We start from the raw sequence: 16,883 nt of genomic DNA on the forward strand, positions 1-16,883 counted from the left end.
CCCCCCACCCTCCTTTGCCTCCTCTAGCAGCGGCTGAGGTCACATGGGCCCGAGCTGTTTGCCCCACGCGTGCAGACTCTGAGGGCCACGGGCCGCCTTGCACTCGGGTTTGCTGGGGCTTCTGTCGGTAGGTTTCTGTTCCGCTGTCATCAGACTGTCCCTGCACTTTTGACGGGACTGGGAGCGAGTCCTTCCCCTTCTGACTGTGGTCACGACACCAGGCTACGCACAACAGCTAGGGAACGGCAAGTCCCAACTTTTCCAAGACAGATGAGATTTCAGAGAAAAATGAAGACTACAGCCATGTCATCTTTGGCAAGATGTCTTTTTATTGGCAAATATATAATAGTCATAAAAGAAATCCTTAAAGGATGCTAATGACGGAAAATACAGACAAGTTGCCCTTTGTTTAAACTGCCAGGATAACAATGGGAAGAAAACGTCAAACTTCCAGTTTCTACCAGTTTGGGGAACGGTGCACTCCTAAGGCTGCCAGCCAAGAGCACAGGCCAGCTGTTACCAATGTAATTAAAACAGCTCTGATAATTAGCACGACTTGTTTATGAAGGTGAAATAATTCTTGTGTGAATATACCGGTCACCTTGTCAGCAGTGGGGCGGGGGGGGGGGAATCCTACGACATACGGAGCTGTGAACCAGTTATTTGAAAAAGCCCAACTTGGATTTGCTCTTGAACTGCCCTCTGTTGTTCGTCACCCACATAAAAACAACAAAAAATAAAACCAATGGCTCACACACCCTCCCAACCTGATTTTTGCATCTCGTTTAAGGGTAAAAGTGATCATGCTTTTTTTAAAGTTCCTTTGACTGAAATAGCTAGAAACGCACCCATATCGGTTTGCACAGTGGCTGTCGCACGGAGTGGGGACTTCGTGCCCGGCTCACCGTCCTGCTCTTGCCCGGCCGGGGCTCTCAGTGATCTCTGTTCTGTCCTACTTTAACTTGTATGTCGTAAAGCCTAACCAAACACCCAATCTGTTCCTCCTTTCGGTGCATCTCGTTCTGAAAGGTCCGTTGCTTAATAATATTATTGTACAGTCCACCCTTCGTACTGTAACTGCTCTAACAATGTCACACTTGGAACGGAAGAGGAAGGGGAGTGGGAGAAGGGGAGGAGGAGAGGGCAGAGGGAGAGGACAAGGGAGAGGAGCAGGAGGAAGAGTGCCAGGCCTGCTCCCAGCGCCCAGTCGCTCTAACAGCCCTGCCAGCACCAACCCGCAAAATGCTGACTGGGGACCCCTGGCATCTGCTCCAAACCCTGTTGCTGTCACCCAAGGCTTCAGTCACCCTCCCGTTTGCACCCCACCCTCAGTGGCTTCCCAGTCTGATCCTCTTAGTGCCTTGCTGTCCTCAGGCTTCTGCAGAGGGTTGGCCCTCTGCTTGTCCACTCCTGTGCTCATGGTGAGCCCTCTCCGGGTGGTCCACACTCAGCCCTACTCTCGTCGCCCCTATATCCCCAGCCTGCTCACCCATCTCTACCTCACCCACGTGGTGCATCGCGGCCGCTTTGGAACTCAGTGTGCACATGACAGAAATCACTTCACAGAGCTGCATCCATCAGCGGCACCCCTCCCCCTGGGTGACAGCCCCACACATGCGGGATTCGAGAGAGAAGCCAGGCACTGTCCTTGACCCGAACTCGCCCTCATTCCCACTCTTCAATGCTTCACATCTGCCTTCTCTTCTCCTAAACCTCTCCGGGAGGTACCTGCCCTTTGCCATTCCTTCCAATCCTCCGCAGGTTCAGACCACGTTGCCAATCCAACAACTGACCAGCAGTCGATGCTGTCTGAGCCCCAGCTTGTCCTCGGCCAGTCCGTCCTCCGCAGGGTGGCCTGCATGTCCTCCCTGCAGTGCAAACCCCCATTCTCAGTCCCCCAGTTCTCGCTCCCCTGCTTGATGCCATTCTGCTCCCTCCTCGACGAAACTGAACCTCTTGTTGAGGTCCTCTATAACCCAGCTTCTCCATGTAGCCCCCTCTCTCCTCATTGCCCCCCACCTTCTAGCTGAAGCATCGGCCACCAAGAACCCCAAGTGCCCCGGGGCAACACCCACATGCATTTCTCCCTCCTTCCTCACCTGCCCTCGCCGCCAGGTGACCATCCCGCCTCCTGACGTTCTCATTCGGGCGTCCTTCTGGCACACGCCAGAAATTCGAGTTTCCTTTTTACAACTTCTAATCTTATCATGACATTATCTTATAAAAGCCCATTTTAACGGCCCCAAGAGCTGAGATCTCCTTTCAAGAACTCTTTCTTTTGGGCACGGTTATGTGCAGCCGCCTCCTGACTGCCTGCTGGCCGGCGGTGCGGTCAGCCCGCTGGTGCCTCTTGGAGCCGCGCTGAAATCTGCTCGGGCCAGCGAGAGACCGGCTGGTGGCCGGCCGGCCAGCCTCGGGGAGGACGCTGGCCTCAAACGGTTTGAAGGAGGCTGAGGCCAGGACCCTGGGTTCTCATTTCGGCTTTCAGCCGCTGTTTGTTGAGAAGCTGTGTGCTGGGTCCTGGGCACCGTTAGGGACTGGGACTCCAGCGATAAGCTAGGCGGCCCCTGGCCTTGCCCTCATGGAGCCTGCAGTCTCGGGGCAGACAGGCGAGGAACAGACAAACACATTGTTCAGCAATTCTGGACTCCACCGGGCACCGCGAAGGAAATGTTCACCATCTGCAGTCAAGTTCTTTGTAGCTTCACGTTCATCCCCTGTTCCAACCCAGTGACTCCCTGGTGGCGGCCCATGGCCCTCCCTGAGTCGAGCAGGGCGCCCCACAGCAAGGTTCCGAGGAGAGCCTGGAAGAGCATTCCACAGCCAGGAGCTTCCTGGTGGTGGTGTGGGAACAGTGGGGCTGGCTCCTCCCGGAGCGACTTTGTAGGACTGGCCTCTCACTAACACCAGTGTCCCCGGGAAACACCGACATCCAGCTGAGCAGACCCTGTGCCAAGTCCAATTACCTGCTCCAGTGACTCATCCATTATTATACGTTGCAGAATTAACTGTAGCGCTGAACCCACACTTTCGTGGATTGGTTGCCATTTTCCTTGCAGTTTCCAACATTTAAAAATAATCTGTGTCAAGTCAGAGGTTTAGGAATAATGAGGTTTCCTCAGATTTGTTCTGGGCCATGATTTACGTACAATAAATCGACAGTGAACTCACTTAACTGGTTTCCCACCTCCCTGCCTTGACTCGCCCCCTCTGAAGAGGGAAGGGAGACCCTTGGTGGGTACCCACCCTGGAGGGCTTGCATTCTCAGCCATCTTTCCGCCTTTGCTTCATCTTTTCCCTTTCTCTTGCTGAAGAATTACGCAGACCCTGGGTCTTGATTCCATGTCAGTGAGCAAGTGAGCAGGTCCCAAGCAGTTCTCTCTGTGTTCGGCAGTTCTTGGACGCTCAGTACAAACCACTCTTTTAAGCAAATCACTGTGTAATTTTGAGAGTAAAATGCAGATGAAGATTTGCTGCAAGCATTAAAAATTAATGTACTTAGCATGTGTTTTCCCCCTTGAATTTCAAGTTTGTGGCTTTGCCGTGGATTTGCACAGGTTTCCTCGGAGGCTTTGGAGCCCCCTGGTTCTACCCAGGGCAGCCTCCAGGGGCCAGTGGCCTGGGGCGGGAAGTGTGCCCACATGGGGTCCACCGCCCTCCTGCAAAGGGCCCAAGTGAGGAGCTAGTTGTTCTGCAAATGCACGTGGACGACCAATTCAGACAATACCCCCCAGTAGTTTGTTTTCAATCAATTTGATAAGAACAAGATAAAACTTTGTTTCGCTGGAAGCCTTGTAAGCATCCAGAGATTCAAACCCAAAGGGGAAAAGATCGTGGACTCACCAGCCGGTGCCCTTCCCCTAGGCAAGAGGCAAGTAAGTGTTCCCTCCTCCCTGCCGGTTTCACACCTAAACAACTCGGGATGCTTACAGTTACAATGTTTAATTGCACCTGTCACTCTCTGGCACTCCCACAATCAGTGGAGATTTTACGTCTAATTGCAGACACTGTGGAATATTATACTCTCTAACTATGGCTGTTGTGTATAGTCTGACCTTTTCAATTATGACTTTGCTTGGATAGAACAATCTTAGAAAATGATTGCTAACATTTCTAATACCACTGAGCAAGAAAAGGCACCACAGGCAAATGTATTCTAGACGAGAGGAGAGTTTTCTGAAAATTGTCTGGAACACATAGGACTCCTACTGTTACAGTTGTGTGGTTGCCACAGTACATGTTGGTAGAAGAGCAGGCAAGGGCTCCCCTAGGTCCACCCCCATGCCCCCAATGCCCCCCACGGCCCCCAGTCTCCTGGAAACACCCGTCCCCTTGTTGATGTGCCCTGTGACTGTCAGCTCCTTGTGGGAGGGGGTTGTGCCCGTCAGATACCAAGAGCATCTCGTTGGTGGCACATGGGAGCCCTCGGTAAATACTTGTTGAATGACTGAGTCTTGCTCAGCTGGAGACTTCTGGAAAGAGGCACGTGCCAGGGCACACAGGGACTGGGTTCAGAGATGTCACAGCAAAGTTAAGATGACCCAGAAGCTTCTCTCCTGGGCGAGTCCCCTAAAGGTAGTCCTTCGGGATTGTACACCAGCTGGACACCCTGGGGAGGGAAGTCATTTCTCACTGAGACCGCGGGGTCAATAATAGCCCCCTCCTGTGCCTCCTGCAGCAGGGAGTGCTCAGCATGAACGAGGAGCCCGCTGGGCCTGTCTGAAAGGCGCCTGCATCTTTTAAGAGCTACAGTGGATGTGAATGGCAATGCCCACAATCAGAGGGTGAGACGTTATTTTTGTCTGGGCTGGAAGAAGCGCGTGGCTCTGGTGGCATCTCCTTGTCCCATTCGAGGTCCGCGTGCATGCACCATGCATTTACCTGAGGTTTGCAGGCACTTTTCTCAAGGGTCTTCTGACTGCTTTTGCTTTTTCACCTTTTACTACTGAGAAGACCTAATTTCTGTACAATAGCACGTTCATTACTCTGAAAATTGTGCTGTATTTAATGATGCAAGTAAATTGAAAAGTATTGGCTAAAATTGGGAAACATTCTCTCTTAAAATCACTGTTTCAAAATCTCAGCTGAATTCAATGCCTCTTGGTTTATGTTATGGGAACATTTCAAGGTGATTCTCAAGGCACCTTTAAAACCTCACCTGAATGCAGAAATCCTGACATAGCATTTTAGAAAGTCAGCTCCCACATCCTCCTCGTCATTCAGGCCCTGCAGAAGGTAATAACCAGCCCCTCAGTTAGCGAGGGCCCTGCCTCGATTTCCCCTGGAAGACATCACATCAGGTTCAGCAGAGAGTAATTCACAGGTACCTTCCAGAAAGAGCCCTTTGTGCCCTTCACGCCAGGTAGGAGATGGTAAAGGAAAAGCGAGGAGGAAGCAGGTGTTCATGGGATGGCTCCCAGCAGGGCGAGGCTCCTTCCCATTTACTCCAGCTCATTTCTCCTTCATGGGAGTGCAAGGGGAGGTGTTTGTGATGGGCGCTCCCACGTCTCTGCCTCCACGGTCTTCTCCCGCTTCCTGGGTCGCTCTGCTCCTGTGCCCCATGCCGGGGTGAAGGGGGGACACAGGGAGCTTCAGAATCCCCCAGGAAGACTGAGGGCCAGCCCTGGGGAGGGCTCAGCCACCTTGTCACACCTGACTGCCCCCAGGGGCTGGGAGAGGTCATCCAGTGGGGGCCCCCAAATGAAGAGAAAATAAGTTCAGGGAGCAGCTCACTAATTCTTGTCTCGTAAATAAGCCCCAGGTCACAGTACGTAGAAAAAAGTAAATTTCTCCTAATTGAGAAAGTCTGTCTTATCAGATCACCTGTGGTGGGGTCGGTGTCTGAATGTCACAGGCTCCTGAGAATTCATCCTGCTGTAGTTCCTTCCTCCCTCCCTCCCTTCCTCCCTCCCTCCCTTCCTCCCTCCCTTCTTTCCTTCCTTCCTTCCTCTTTTCTTTTTTAGGCCATTATTTTAAGTTTAAAAGCTGCTGTCTCACAATCATGGAACGTGTCTAGGTATCTGGTGGTGCTCTGTGGACATCCTAGACCTCAGCACACACCTTCGCAGCTAGGCTTGCCTCGTTTGGCCTCTGCCGACCCCCATCGCCCCGGCGGGCAGAGGGCAGGGTGAGCGCAGGCCTGAGACCAGTGTCCTTGGACCCGCAGCCCTGGGCCAGCGCAGGCTGGCTGTGCGCGCAGCTGCGTGCCTCCGCCAGCCTCCGCTGTCACCACTACTCGCTGCTCTGCAAGCGCCTAACACTGGTTCCAGACCCACAGTCTCATTGAGGGATAAAAATTGTATTTTTAGTATAAAGTTTAAGCTATTAAAAAGGACCTCAATAATAATGAAGATACCAATGGTACCTCACCTAATGTAAAACGGTGGATCTTGGTCGAGCCACGTACGGGCTACGGAGGGGCCGGGGAGTCATCAGTGTGCTTTTTCTTGGGCCTCGTTCAGTCCCTCCACTTTCTAGTTCCACTTCTGAAGGGACACGATCGTTTCCTTACAGATTTGTTAGGACTCCTGTTTTACAAATACCCACTGAGGTGGGCAGAACAATGGCCGCTAAAGGTGTCCACATCTGACCCCAGAGCCCATGACTTCGTCACCCCGCATGGCGAAGCGGCCTGTGCAGGGGAAGGAGACAGCTCTTGAGATGGAGAGATGGTCCCAGGTTAGCCAGCAGGCTCGTTGTGAGCACACTGGCTGGTCCTTATGGAAGGGGGAAGGAGGTCAGAGTCAGAGCGGAGGGTGCGGTGGAACAGGGTCCTGTGATGCACTTTGAAGGTGGAGGGAGGGACAGGGGCCAAGACACAAGGGCAGTCCCTGGAGGCTGGAGACTCGAGGAGACGGGCTCTCCAAGAAAGCCTACAGGACCAGCGCAGCTCAGCCCGCACCTCCGTTTCAGCCTACTTCAGGCCCACTGCGGACTTCTGACCGCCAGAACAGTAAGCTCGTAAATTCCTGTTGTTTCAAGACACTAAGTTTGTGGAAGTTGTTACCATCAGCCACAGGAAAGGAACACAAACTGTTGCAAGCCAACTTGGTCTATTCATAAGTATCCTAATTTCTCTGGGTTACTGTCTGTAAGCAGATACTTTTTAAAAAGTGGTCTTACCCACCAGCTCTGTCTCCTGTATTGCCAGGGCATAAAGGTCATCTGCCCTGAAGTTGTAGTGAATATGTTTGTGCTGCCAGTGATTTGGACTGCATTGCTTAGGAAGGAGATTTTGACTAAACTCTAAGGGTGAAAAGGGAGTAGGGCTGTACCCGAGAAAGTTTTTCCAGATGTTAAGAAGAGACAAAAAGAAAACTTAGTTTCTTTTTCTATTTCTGGATGTTTCTGTGTCTGGTTGTGATTTCCGGAGCTTCTGCAGCCACTGTGTGAGCAGAAGGGGAGCCAGCTGACCCTCTACAATGGCACAGAGGAAAGCTGAAGCAACCCGGATTCTCGACACTAGTGTGGAAGCACTCGATTAGCTGACCGGCTGTGGAGATGCCCTAACTCCCTTGAAACATGCTGCTGGGCAAGCCTGACTTGGACACCTGATAGGCATGTGTCGGTCATAGCTTCAGACCTTCAGCCGTAAATAGGGGTGGGGCAGGAGGAAAATAATTGCAAACAAGAAAAGGTAGAAGGGAAAAGAATCACATAAAGGACAGATGCCAGAAATGTTACAAAACCAGGAGGAAAATTCGTGTCAATAACTTGAGTCAAATAATCCATTTTATTCATTTCTTGGTCCGCATTTCCCTAGTTGTTTTTCTGTTAGGTTCCTTCTCCTTCAGTTCGAGAGAAGGAGATGACGTCTCGCTCTGGGAGATGCATCATCAGAACGACTTGAGCTGTTGCATTAAACCCCACCGGCGCCTGCGAGGTCAGGGTGGCAGGGCAGGCAGGAGACGGATGAGCACCTGGGGCTTCAAGTGGCCCCTCACGCCGTGTGGCACATCTAAATTTCATACGAGGACTACATTGCTCTGAATGTGTAGAGCGAGCCAGAGTGCAGTGAAGACACTCAGTCACAACATCCTGTTCTTTGTGGCTGTGAGAGCCAATCACATGTACGCCTTTCCCGCCTCCACATCCAGTGATTTCAAATCAGCGGCTTGGGATCAGCCACCGTGGGAGTTTTCACACCACAAAGATCAACAAATGCCACTGGTCAGGGGTGCCCCGCCCGAGGGGCCGTCATTACTCCGCCCAGGGCAACGGCGGGGTGTCTCGGTTTTCTACCCTCCCTGGTCATTTTAATTTCAGTAATTGTGGGTAATGTCTTATCTGCAATCATAATGTGATAACATGACTAATAGTTTAATTCACTAAATGAATCTCAAATTTGTTGAATTCATCTACAAAAATTAGAAGTACATTGGAAGACTGAAGTCTCAGGCATTTTAAAACTTATGTTGTTCAGTCTTTTCCATTTTTTCTCCCTTTCTGCATGAAAATTCTCCAGACTGCGAGGAGTTCCTTAGCACCCCTGTTTCCCACGGTTGGGGGCTGCAGAGAGTTGTGATATGACCGTCTGGTGGGCTGAGTCGAACACACGGCGGCATTCTGGGAACTGCCGGGCTGCGCCCTGTGGGCTGTAGCACACAGCCCTAGACCAGGCATGGTCTCTCAGACCTAATGATCTGGGCCTTGTCAGACACACTTCATGAACTGAAAGTGCCGGAGACTAAGCGAAATCAAAAGCCCCTTTCAGCTGGGAAAAAAGAACAATGAGCCTAAATAAGTTAGGATTGATGAGTGGGCAGTTCAGCCACATTCTGCCTTTGGGCAAAGTCATTTCACCCTGAACGGAACCCCGCTTCTCACTGGGGAGTCGAGGGGATTGAAATGAATGATTCAAAGTCGTGCAGAAGGACACGGGCCTCCCAGATGACCGAATCCAGGAGGTCGGAAACCAACACTTGCCTGACATATTTTGCAGAAATTCCCAGAAAAGCACACTAAAAGAGGGCATTTGATCCAGAGAGGGTGGAGTAAATTACTAAGGAGGAATTCATTCATTCATTCATTCACTCATTCATTTTTTCATCCAACCATCCAGATCTGTGTGGAAGGCCCTGTGACATGCTAAGTTCTGGGCCAAATATAAAGCAGACAGAGAGAGACCTAGTAAGGAGACAAGTTGTAAACACGTGTGTGCACTGTGTGTGCGCACACGTGTGGTACGGTACCGAGTGGTGATGGGAATAAACACCTGTAGGCAAAACACTGGAACCCTCTTTGTTGTCTACAGCAGTTCTCTTCTTGCCTTGGAGATTCCGTGTCTGGTCCTGAGGTCCAGGAGGTGGGATGGGAGGGCAGACAGGCATCTGGAGAAGATCCTGTCTGTTTCAGTTCCCTTCCTGCCTTCCTCCTCCCCAGGTGGCATCCCCTGGGTGTGGGAGGAAGTTTAGACAGCTTCATACGAGCAGCAGAGTGTGCCTGGGATATCAGCCTCAGGTTATCAGACGTGCAGTTGACTTGTTGGTCACCTCACATGGTCCGTGGGCAGGGCCTCTGCCCTCCGTCCCTTGTGGAGGTGTTCACGGCCAGACTGGTCCTCATTTTTCTCGGCATTGCTCTGGTGGCTGCTTCCAAAGCTTAGCTCCTGGCTGGGTGCCAAAGCTCAGTTCTTGGGGTGCTGTGCTGGGGTTCAGCCACATCTGCCACCCTGTCGCTGGCTTTGCACCGTCACCTCCAGTTCCTGCAGTGACTTGAAATTCCTTGGGCCGTGCCCTGGGAAACCAAGCACCAGAGGCAACCACTCTCTACCAGTGCACCCACACACCCATGTACCCTGGGGTGTCCCTCAGCCTTCTCGTCTCGTTTACAACACATCCATGTGCACGTGTTCAGGTATACACACATGTTCACAAACACAACCTGCAGTCATGTACAGCACACACATGCACACACATGCACACACAGGGCTTCCATCCCCAGCAGGGGGCTCTGGGACCCTGATACTGATCACCTGCTCTTCATCTCCGTCCCCTCCTTGGCCTCGACTTCCCCTTCCAGGCCAGGAGGCACTTCCTCCTGCTTCGCTACTCCAACTAGAAAGGCGACAGCAGACCGAGTTCATATTACTGAACAGGTAAATATTTGGGTACACATGTAATAATCATGTAATTATACTATAATGCATCTGATGCTGTTATAGTAGAGCAAAGTGATGCTAGTAATAATAATGATTAACATCTACCTGGTGCCAGTCGAGATGGTTTGCATGAATGCACTAATGTATTATTTACAACAGACGGTTGAAGTGCATTCTGTTCTCACTCCCAATTTAATGAGGACAACGGGGTGACTCGCCCAAGGACATGGAAGTGATTAGTGGCCGCGGCAGGGGCAGGGCTGGGATTTAGGCTCCGACATCTGAATCCCTAACTAGTATTGTGTAGAAAGGATACAGTGTCGGTAAGATTTCATAAAGAACTAGGTCAACATCAAAGTAAGAAGGAAGTGTCAGCAGCTATTCAGCAAAGAGCAAGCTGTTTGTTGTAACTTGGGTCGTGAGGATGAAACGTCAGAACACGGTGCTGGGGAGGGACTGTGGGGACGAGGCCAGCAGCCCTGGGTGTACCGCGGTGAAGAGTTCAGCATGCAGCTGGCTCACAATTGTGAAGGACATTCTGAAGAGGAGTGACGTGGGCAGAATATTTTGAAAAGGAGGGCCTGGGTGCACTTGGAAAGTGACAGAGGGGGAAGAGACCGGTGTCAGGGGACCATTTCAGAACCCGCTCACTGACTGATTCATTCAACAAATATGAAGTGGCCTGGACACCAGGAATGAATACGAAATGTCACAGACCACAATGGGTGCGGTACGGCACCTCAGGCCCGCAGTTCAGTGAGGGTGACAGGACATAAATTAACGTGCAAGCCCGACAGACGCCCCCTAGAGGCCTGTAGAAAACACACCGGGGCTACCAAGGCCGCATCCCCCCAGAGGGCAGAGGGAAGTCCCCCGAGCTGGGTGCAAAGGCTGGGCCCCCAAAACCTACACACATGAGCACCACCAGATTCCTTTCAGTTTGGCAGTAAAACTAAGGACCCCATGGGCTTCCTGCATTACAAATGCTTAATAAAAACAACATATTTTGCATAGCAGGTGTCTTAGGCAACCACGTTCATAGTGCAATAAGCATTCAGCAACCTTTGCTTTAGAGTTTTTTATTTACCCCCAGACTAATAATCCATTTTCCAGCAGATGTTAAGACTATAGGAGGCAGGTGATATCGGGCCTCAGTGGGGACCCGAACAGGGGCCCCGTCCCTGGGGAGCGTAAGAACTTATCTTCAGAAACGTTTTCGCGGCTGAGACATGATGGGCACGAGTGTCTGCACAAGGGCCACCCACACTTAATGACCAAAGGCAGAAGCACGGAGTCCGTGGGGCCCAGGAGCAAAGAGGACAGGAGATGTGAGGGATTTAGAGACGGAGCGGAGTAGCAAAGAGCATCCCGAACAGCCACGCTTGATCTTCTCTAGAGAGACTGTCCAAGGTGGCGCAGGAAAGGCAGAGCTCACGTGGAGCAGAGAGGTGCCCCCTCCCCGAACGGTATGATGGTAGAGCTAGAATGACCCCGCACTCCGCGGGGTTTTGAATTCCCTCCGTCACCTTCAGGGAGTTGAAGGAAATACTCTTTCTACTCTGTACGGGGAACTTGTCGTTCTCGTGACGAGGAAGACACAGTCGCATTTTTAAAACTCTGCTCGGATATTGTGGTTTAAGATGCTTGCTTCCGAATGACAACCTGGTCTACCGATTATGTGTTTTCCATGTGTCACTGGCGTGCAAAGCGTGAAAATCACTCACTTATAACGATCACATCGACTATAGAAGAAGAACACATAGCTGTACGGTTCAAGGCTGAACTCTAAAGTAGAGATTCCACGAGACAGAAAATTTTCTATTAGAAAGTTGACAAAGGTTTTAGTTGCTAAATGAATTATCAATAATTTTACGTAGTTATTCAACCAGCATAACTACATATTTGTGGCTATTTTATGAACTTTTTGTCTGCATTCAAAATATATTTAACGAAGTAGAGTGTTATTATGGTAAAAATGAAATGTTCAACATTTTATGTTTTCATACCCGAGACCTATTGCTGCACCACACACACCCAGAAAGATGGCGTCACTTTCTGTAAAGACACCCTGGCCCGCTGGAGAGTCCCCGGAGTCACTGGCGGACGTTGGAGTGCGCCCGACTTAACCGGCGACCTCTCCGGGCTCAGCGCACTGGGTCCTTCACCGACGACTTCTGTCCCCCAATCCCTTCAAACAGCACGATGGCCTAAGTGAAGCCTGAGTGTGCCGCCTCCGGCAGTGAGCTCTGTAGCTTTTCTTCCTCTTTGAATTCTTAAAGAGTCTGTTTAAGCGGGCACTTCTCTGTTCTTTTAAGGTTTAGTAATATTATTGTGGCTCAATTGTTGTTTCTACAAAGATTTTCTCTTTGGTCTATAAGTGAGTTGAAAGTGTGTTTAGATTCCAAATGTGTAAGGTTTAAAAATTTGGCTATCTTTTAGTTAATAATTTGTTATGTAATTTTCTTCATAAAATGTGACATATATCACAGATTATTTTGGAATTACATCAGACTTACTTTGTGGCTTATTACTCATTTTGTTTCTAACGTATCTCATATATGCTTATAAAGAATGTGTCTTTTCTGATTATTGAAAGCAGGGTTTCATATAGGCCCATTGAGTAGACTTTATATGTAAAATTTATGTCTGAATTTCATATTGAAAAGTAAATAAAAATGACTTAAAAATGAGAAAAAGAAATTAATACTAGGGGAACTAGCCCATCAGATATTAAAATATATTAAACAGTTGCATTAATTAAATCAAAATAGTACTGGTGCATGAGCAAGAAAAGCCAGTGAAACAAAATAGTAAGTCAAGAAACAGGGGTTTGTGACAAAGTTATACTTCTCATCAGTGAAAGACTATCCGAAAGACACATGGGCGAGGCTGGGTAACCACCTGGAAAAAAGCCAAGAGTTGGAGAGTGCCTTAGACCTCACACCAGGAAATCATACAAGTGGATTGGTGCCTTAAATATGCAGAAAAGACATCATAAAAATCCTAGAATAAACAATTACAGATTATCTCTTCCAATTGTTTCTCTTCTTTCTGCTATAAAATGGGTGGCGGGAGAGAATCTGTCTAATGATGACTCAAAATTCAAAACCCATAAAAGACTGGTACATTTTAAACATAAAAAAAAATCTGCAAGGCAAAAGAAAAATTTGAAACTCCTACCCCACACAAAGAATAATTCTCCCAGATATAGAAGAGCTCCTTATCCCACCCCGCAAAAGATCAGTGCATCCTTAGGGGAAAAAAAGACAAAGGATGTGAAAATACAATTCAGAGCAGAGAATATACAAATATCTCTCAAATGTATCTTTAAATGTTGATTATTCTCACAGTAAGAGAAACACAAGTTAGAAAAACTCTGAAATACCAGTGAACTACCAGTAAAATATATTTCATCTGTAATATTGTCAAAAATCAAACCCTAATAGCATTCTCTTTGGAAAGGTAATCAAAATATATTGGGGTGTTGCTTACTGTTGATGGGAATATAACTTGTTACTATCCCTCGGAAGCACCATTTGAAAATGTGACAAAATTGCAAATATGTATATTCTTTGATAAATTTATCTTTTAACAAGAGAATTTAACCCATTTATATTTCTTAGGATTATTTCTTTATTCGACTTCATCCTTTGCATATTCCCTTGTTCATTGTTCTTTCCTGGAGGCAGGTGGATGTTTAACAGCCTTCAGGTGGGTTGATAGAGCTTTATCCAATCCCCTCAGCTGCCTTGTATTTTCCCGGAAGTTAATTTTATTTCTATTCTTTTGACAAGGATCCTTGCACTTTAATATGCTTAGTTAGTTAAGTCTAAAGTGAACCAAGAACTCTGCCTTCATCCCCATCAGCGAAAGAGCCTCACTCATTCTGATTGCCCTCCTCCCATCGCGCCCATTTTTCCTTCTAGAAGTAGCGCTTCACGCTGTAAACGCACTTCAGGCGATGACTATTACGTTTTCAGAATGTTTGTAATCAATGCTTACTTAGTCTCGTCGATTTGTCCAACAATTTTTTTCCTATTACTTCCTGTATGTCAAGTCTTCGTCCCGTGTTCAGCTTACCTTTTAATAAATTTTATCCTCGGACAAGGACAGTATCCATGGGGGAACAAATGGAACAAAACCGAACCTCTCAGTCTTGGTGACATGCCACGCCCTTGACCTGCCTTCCTTCTGAATGGCGGTTCAGTTGAGTGTTGCCTTGGAGGTTAACTGTTACCATTCCTCCAGCCTGGTGAGGGACTGCTAACCTGTCTTCTGACCTCTATTCTGTTCATGAGGACTATAAGTTCAGTTTGATCTTTTATATGTCATCTGTCTTTTGTTTCTAGTTGCTTCTAAGTCTTTTCCTCAACTTTGGAGTGTTATGGTTTTCCTGAGAAGCTAAGCATCATCAGTCTGAAGATTCACATCTGTCTTCAGTTATGAAAGATTCCCAACCATTGCTTCTTCAAATAGTGCCCTGGTCCACTCTCTGTCCTCTCTGGGACCCCGTGAGCCATGTGAGGGAGCCTCCCAGGTGGGGACTTCTCTGCCGTCTTCCCAGGGCCTTGCCTCCCTGTGCAGCCTCTGCCTAACCTCTCAGTTCTGTCGCCCAGGCCCCAACTCCTCTTTCATCTGTGGTCAATGTATTTATCAGCTCAGCTACTGGGTTTTTAATTTGGTCATAGAATTATTTTCTGGGAGTTCTATTTGGTTCTTTTAAAAGTAAAATAGTCTTCTATGTTGTCAAACATTTCAAAAATATTTCTTTTCAGAGTTTATTCTGCTGTATCTGGTTGCTAGTTTCAGAACTCATCTCCAGGCACCCTGGGCAGCTGAGTCTCCCCCAGGGCAACTCTGTTACCATGGTGATTGGTCCATTGTAGGGGAGGTCCCACACTGGATCGTGCAAGTGTTAACGATGTGTTAGAAAACAAGGAAAATGTTGTGAACACAGTTTTTTCACTCACTTCCTTGCGGTGGGTTTCTACCTCTCAGGAGAGTTTTCCCATTGAGGGCTTTGTCTGACATCAGCCTCTCTCCCTTTTCCTACAAGCTCATGGGAAGGGACTTCCTGGTCCCCTTTTCCATGGTGGGACAGCCCTTCAAGTGGCCCAGCCATATGCAGGAGATTAGCTTGACCCCCTTCTCTTGCCAAATTCCTTATTTTTCTGAACTCCTGAGACTTTAAAACCTCGGTCGCGGCCTCAGTCTGGCCTGCAGCCGATCCTCCCAGGACTTGCGCCTTCCCCGCGAGCTCACTCCGTGTTTGCCTTTATCTCCAGCAGCTGCAGATGTCCTGACCTCGACTTTTCATCACACACGTTTTGGGGTTTTTTAGACTTTGTAGCAGTTTAAGGATTCACATCAGCTTTGCCTACTATCCTGCTGTAAAAAGTAAAAAGTCTCTTTTTGACACTGAAGAGGACTTTTTTTGTTAAAAAGTCATGTTTTTGGACTAAAAATATCTCACGTACTCTTACGTGATCTTAGTTGTGTGTTCAATATCATTGCGATAGTGTAAAGCGACACATTATTTCCAGTCGTTCATCACAATCACATCTGCACGCATTCGGAAAACGGTGGTGGCCCCATGTTTGAAATCCACCACGTACCATCCGCAGGCGGGGCCTGAGGCGCCCAGAACTCGTGAGGCCGCCTGCAACAAACGCATCGCGGCCGCCGCAGCTGGAGAGCAGTGAGTGCAAGTGCCACTCTGTGAATGTCACAACACGTCCAAGTGGGGACACCGTATGTGTACAGACAAGTACGCTTTTTCCGACGGCAACTCTGAGAAGGGTCCTCGGAGCCCTTCTAGGACTCACGACAAGTGTCCTGAAGGGGGTTTTATTTGCTAATTGAAACAAGGATGTGGCAAGTAGAAGAGTAAGCTTCTGATCTGAGGGGGTTTTTTAATGAAAACCATTCATCTCATTGCATTTCTGACCTTTCTGTATGACATTATAACCTTAGACATGTGTTACCGGGATGAAATGTTATATTTGATGGCCTAGGTCAAGTTAGAGTTTTATTGCCTTTGACCAAAGGTCCCTGTAAGATTTAGAGATTGGCTTGTAGGTACTACGTGATCTTTAAAAACTTACAAAACCTATTTTTTAAAGAAAGAAATTCTATGAATAAAAGTACCTGATGCTTTTAAAATAGTGATATCCAAGTGGTCATCGATGAGTTCGTTACCCCTTAATTTTAGCTGGTATGTCTACAACAGCCCTTGCTCCTGGTCCCACTGCAGCCAGGGGCGTCCAGCCCTCTGGCGTCTCTGGGCCACACTGGAAGAAGAAGAGCTGTCTGGGGCCACACATTAAATACACAAACACTAATGAGACTGATGAGCAAAACATAGGTTTTAAATAAATGTACAATTTTGTGCTGGGCCGCATTTGTAGCATCCTGGGCTGCATGCGGCCCACAGGCCGCAGGCTGGCCACCCCTGCTACACATAGCTTTCTTTTAATTCTGGATTTTTTTTTTGTAGAAACTTTAAACAAAGATTTCCAAATGTTACAAAGTTTGAAAAGTACTATTTTCATGGTAATACTAAAGACATGTAAAGTGTAACATTTGTTGAAAAAATTAGTTAACAGCAAAGTAATTTTAAAATGTTTTAGAAAGGGTTTCTTACTCAATAAGCAATTAGAATGACCTTTTGTAAATTTAAGCAAGTGGAGAAAGCCAGCAATCTCGGCTCCAAGGGACGGTGGTCGCCACGTGACAAGTACACAGATGCCAATCAGTGTCCTCGTCGATCTCCTCTTCAGATTCT

The 16,883-nt window shown here is 48.3% G+C and overlaps 1 protein-coding gene across 1 annotated transcript in view; it reads left to right on the forward strand.

Moving 5' to 3' along the window:
- The window catches only part of PACRG (parkin coregulated), a 381,893-nt gene that overhangs the window by 182,761 nt on the left and 182,249 nt on the right, over window positions 1-16,883 (forward strand). The gene's annotated exons all lie outside the window — the stretch shown is intronic.

This window comes from Desmodus rotundus, chromosome 11 (genome assembly GCF_022682495.2).
Source record: "Desmodus rotundus isolate HL8 chromosome 11, HLdesRot8A.1, whole genome shotgun sequence".
Classification (NCBI taxonomy): Eukaryota; Metazoa; Chordata; class Mammalia; order Chiroptera; family Phyllostomidae; genus Desmodus; species Desmodus rotundus.